We start from the raw sequence: 5,899 nt of genomic DNA on the forward strand, positions 1-5,899 counted from the left end.
GCTTGTTCGATAGCTTACATTCCTTGATTAGTGCACATTAGTTTCTTTATTATTTTGATAGAGGAGATGGCAGCAACGAACCATCAATGGCATTCCGAAAGAGCACAAGTTAGAAGGCAGCAAGGTTTTCACAATGTGGACACATATATAGCTTTATCTATGCAAATAGGTGCAATCAACAGGAAAATAGATGAGACGCAGATGGCAGCCATTCATGTGCAGTCCATGACTTGTGATTGGTGTGGGGGAGGCCACATCAGCACTGCATGCCAAGTTGGCAATTAGTTTATGTAGCCTCCAGAATAGGTAAACTTTGTTGGCCACTTTCCAAGGTAGCAATACAGTCAGTACCCTTGTGCCTTTAACCCCAGATGGGGAGGATACCCGAATCAGTTATGGCCAAATCAGTATGTGCCGAAGCCCTTTCCCCAAAACTTCCATCAGCTGGAACAGAAATCTAACTTAGAGGAGCTGATGACCAAGTTCATAGCTAATGCTGAAACCAGATTTTAGAATAATGAAGCAGCAATAAAGAACTTGGAGAAGCAAGTTGGGCAATTGGCACAATTGATTTCAGCAAGCATACTGGGCACTCTACCAGGGAGTACTGAAGTGAAGGAGAAGGCAAAGGCTGAAAACAAGGTTAGCAGGTTGGCCAACACCTTGAGCTTGGCATACAAGAGGAAGGAGTTGCAAGGGAAGAGAATGAAGAGATGCAATGCATGGCAGCATACCTGAATGCCAATCCACAGTTTCAAGGGAAAGAGTGTCTCAAGTTAGATGGCTTGGATACCCCGCCAATACCAATAAGCAAGCCATCAACCCAAGAGCCACCCTCTCTTGAGCTAAAGCAACCCCCTCCACATCTAAAATATGCCTTCTTAGAGGCTCCATCAGCACTACCAATAATCATATTAGCAGATTTGAGCCCTTTGCAAAGAGAAAAATTGTTGAGGGTGTCTCGGGAACACATGACAACTTTAGCTCGGAAGGTGTCATTGATGATGAGGTTGGTGGATGTTTTTAGGCCAACGGTCATCATCTCACTAGAAGGTCAAGCTTTAGACCAAAAACAAGTGCTTGTTGGGAGGCAACCCAATTCAGATTTTTAGTCATAAACTCTCTTGTTTTTGTTTTCTGCTTTTCTTATTCATATCAGTTGAGTTTAATTAGTATTTATGTAGGATGTTAATTAAATAAATTGTTGATCTCTCTCTCTAGTTTTATGTGATTCTTAGCAGCTAGAGGATTCCCATCACAAGAGCTATTGCAGGATTTAGAAAGAACTTTAGGGAAGTCCTCTAACCCCTCTCATTGATTGATAATGCTCTTCATGCAATTACCTTCATTGCTGGATTTATTGTTGCTCCCTAACACTAGGAACATTGAGGACAATGTTCATCTTAAGTGTGGGAGAGTTAGGCTGGGGCTATGCATCTCAATCATCCCAGCACATATATGCATGCATTGATAGGCCAAATAAACCGGAAATCCCCTTAAGATCATTGTTGTTTATTAGGTGAATTCAAAGAGGAAATACAATGACTTGAAGGAGACCATTGTATGTGTTAGTTTTTATTCTTATGAATGGTCCGACTTAGCACAATGCATGAAGTTAAGGGAGTTGAATATGACTTTCATCATGATCAGCCCTAACTACCTTCATGTGTATGATGCACTTGATTGAATTATTAATGATCACTCAAGCTAGTCCATTTCAGAATTGTTAATGCATGAAGTTCAAGCCTGTGATTAGTGTGAGATGGAGCATAAAATGCACTCACACCAAAAAAAAAAGGGAAAAGAAAAAGAAGAAAGAAGAAAATACCTCATGAGATGGAGCATAAAATGCACTCACACCAAAAAAATTGAGGAAAAAAAAGAAAAAGGGACAAAATGCAGTTGAACACTCAATGAGGTGCAGTGACAGATTTGAGACAAAGCTCAAAGTGATGGTTAATTTTGGCGGTCAAGGAGCTGATCTACATATTGAATGGGAGTGAATGTTGGAGCACGAAGAATCTCATATTCTTCCCTTCCTTGGCTCTTATGTATGTGATAAGAATGGTAGTTCATAGGAGTGGAGTAGAATACTTACACAAGTTTCTCGACCACTCAATGCATCATCCTCCTAAAAATTCATCCGGTAAATGGTGAGAATAAGGGGGGATGACCAGTCTATGGCTGATGTCTTTGCTAGAGGACAAGCAAAAGCTTATGTGTGGGGGTGTTTGATGTGTGCATAATTTACATATAAATTCTAATGTTTTATGCATAATTTTGGTGCTGATTTGTGTAAAGTTTTACCCCAATTCAGCTTAATTTCAGGAAATGATCAAGGGAGACCAACTTAGGAGAAAAAGAGCATAAAACAAAGGAAAAAGGAACTAATTTGAAGGAAATCCAGCCCATCTAGAACAAGAACCCAACTGAAAAGTCAAGAGAGGGTCATTCGGCCCATGAAGCCCATGCTGTACTCTTGGGGAGAGCCCAAAGAGAGGGCCTAGCCGCAGCCCTCCAAGGAGCCTATTCGGCCCAGCAATGAGGAGGCCCATGTGCAACCCATTTGCTGCTCCTAAGCAGCCCAAATTGCAGCCCAAGAGAAGCTAGGGGCGGCAGCTTCTAGAGAATTCAAGAAGATGCTAGGGGCAACTACTTCTAGAATGTCCAAGAAAAGTTAGGGGCAACAAACTCTAGAAACTTCAAGAGATGCTTGGCGTGGCAGCTTCTAGATAGTTCTTGGAGAGCTATTTAAGGAGGTCTCTAGGAAGGGAGAAGGGTCCAACACTTGACTCAAACTCTCATTGAGTTCTTGAGTTCAAATTCAAAGAGAGTAGAAGAGAGAGATAGGTGCAAGAGAAGGAGAAGAGAGGATAAATGAGCAGCTTCAAGAGAAGAAGAAGCTGAATTCGAAGGGGAAGAAAGCAATTGGAGATCAATGTTTCATTCTCACTTGATTTCTGCACAAATTGATAATCGAATTCAACTAAGATTTATGTAATTTCTCCATCAAATTTTCCTCTCTTAGTGTAATTAAAGCTTGTATTATGTAAATTCAATTCTGTAATTTGTTTTCTAAGTTCATTCGAGTAAAGTAGATTCAATTTTGAAGTTTCTTGTTTGGAAATTCAATTGTGGACTGTTGGCCGAACTGCTATTCTGAAATCTCAGATCTGAACTTTCAGATCATGAATTTACAAGGTTTGAATTGCTATTTTGCAATCTCAGATCTGTAAATTCAGATCATGAATTAGTGAGATCCGAACTGCTATTCTATAAAATCAGATTTTGTCTCCTCATGAATTTATCTTGTCTCCTCACTTGCATACAAGGTGTTTGGTCCAATGTGTTAGAAATAGCTTTGTAGTTAGAATTTTAGATTTTCATTAATTTTACATTTCGGCTTATCAGATAACAGTAGACTGATTTATTACTAGTAGTTGCTACATAAGTCCTGGTGGGAACGATACTCTACTCACTACTCTATTACTTGAGCGGCTAGTGCACTTGCTAGTGTCACCAAGACGCATCACTAACCAAAGGAAGCGGTGTAATTCCAAGTGAACCTAAGAGGGTTCACATTGGTTGAACCACTAGTTTAGGAAACCTTAGTTCAGCCTGTAGGTCATGTGATTGAATTGATTGCATTTGAAAAAAATGTTAAAACAAAATAAAATAAAATGAATTCAATGACTGTAGTTTGGGGAACAAGAAACTACTTTCAACCTAAGCCATGAATAGATTGGAACCATGTGTCTCAACAACTGTATATGATTAATGGGATGGCCTAAAGACTTGACCAAGTCGTTGCATTTTGTCAACAATTTAGCCCATTCTCGACCTTGTCATCCTGCCCAACATGTTCCACGTGTGCAAGCCTGACCCATCATGTTAGCCAGTGCCCTACGGTGGGCCATTGTCAACCAGTCAATCTAGAGTAAGTACTTGTAGTTAACGGATTTTTCCAACCCAATGCTAATCCATCCTTTAGTCCATATAACCCTGGGTGGAAAAACCAGCCCAATTTCGCTTATTGGGCCCAAGCCCAAGAAACCACACTGCTAGATGAGCACTGTCAATGGCTAGAAGCCCAAATTCATTGTGAGTATATTGACTATCCAGGGACTCGACCAGCTCAGCCATGTCAAACCTCCCCTCAGCCTTATCAAACCGATTCACTTGATGATATGTTTCTACAACTACAATAGCTGATCTTAGCTCAGCAACAGTCAATCCTCAGCCTTATCAACTACAGTGGGAGAATGATTCAATGCTTATTCAGCCGGTTGTCAACCCCAAAAACAAATCCCTAGGTCCTCCCAATACCAAGATCTTACAACATCTAATGTTCCATACTTAGAAAATGCTGAAGAATTCTCAACTTTTCAAAGGGAAGGAAAGTCTGAAGACCTATGTGAGTCCTGGAGTCCTTCTACATACCTAGAACAGAATAGGAAATGTTGTATGTTAGATGTAAAGAGAAACCTCAGAGAAACCAATTTGGTCATTGTAGATGACCTGACGGAAGAAGCTAATGCCTTAACAAAGTCTCCTCACCCATTTCAATCTTGGCCTACTATTGAACCTCTACCAGAACTAAAGAGTGAGCCACCTATGCCTTCTCTTGAATCTCCCCCACAACTGGAACTAAAGCACTTATCAGACTCCCTTAAGTATGTGTTTTTAGGACCTGACCAAACACTGTCGGTGATCATAACCATGGACTTAACCCCTAGACAGGAAGAGAAATTGATCAAGGTATTAAAGGAGTATAGGGGTGTCATTGGTTGGTCAGTAGCTGATATGAAGAAGATTAATCTGTCCATTTGTATGCACCATATTTACATAGAGGAGGGTGCCAAATCAAGTAGGGAGATGCAAAGAAGGTTGAACCCAAATATGAGAGAGGTGGTCAAGAACGGTCGAGAAAGAAATAGTTAAGTGGTTAAATGCAGATATTATCTACCCGATTTCCAATAGCAATTGGGTAAGTCCTATGCAAGTGGTGTTTAAGAAAGCTGGACTCACCATGCTCACTAATGATCAAGGTGAAGTAATCCCTACCCGACTTACCACGGGATGGAAAGTGTGCATTGACTTTAGGAAACTCAATGCAGTCACGAAAAAAGACCACTTCCCTTTGCCCTTCATTGACCAAATTCTAGAAAAACTTGTCGGGCAAAAATATTTTAGCTTCTTAGATGGGTATTTTGGGTATAACCAAGTAGCCATTTACCCCGAAGACCAAGAGAAAACTACGTTTACTTGCCCTTATGGAATATTCTATTTCCGACGAATGTCATTTGGATTATGTAATGCACCAGCAACTTTTCAAAGGTGTATGACGACAATTTTTTCGGAAATGATAGGTGGTTTCCTGAAAATATTTATGGATGATTTCTCTATCTTTGGGGATTCCTTCGAAACATGTCTCAAATACTTACAAAAAGTTCTTCAATGATGTATCAAGAAAAACTTGGTCCTTAGTTGGGAGAAGAGCAAAGAAGGCATTGTTTTAGGTTACATAGTTTCTGAATGGGATATTGAGGTGAATAAAGCAAAAATTGATTTAATCTCTAAACTTCCACCCCCCACTTCTGTCAAGCAAATTTATTCTTTTCTTGGACACGCCGGCTTCTACTGACGATTTATTAAGGACTTCTTCCAGATCTCTAGGCCATTGTGCAACCTTCTAGAAAAAGATGTCCCATTCAGTTTTGATGAAGCATGTCTTAAGGCTTTCAAGTACCTGAAAGAGGCACTGACCAAGGCTCCAATTCTACAACCTCCCAACTAGTCTTTACTCTTTGAAATCACATGTGATGCCTCCGACTATGCTATCAGAGCTGTTCTTGGACAAAGGGTGAATAAGCATCTTGTGGTAATCTATTATGCAAAC

This window comes from Nelumbo lutea, chromosome 1 (genome assembly GCF_056320005.1).
Source record: "Nelumbo lutea isolate HS-2025 chromosome 1, American lotus-T2T, whole genome shotgun sequence".
NCBI lineage: Eukaryota > Viridiplantae > Streptophyta > Magnoliopsida > Proteales > Nelumbonaceae > Nelumbo > Nelumbo lutea.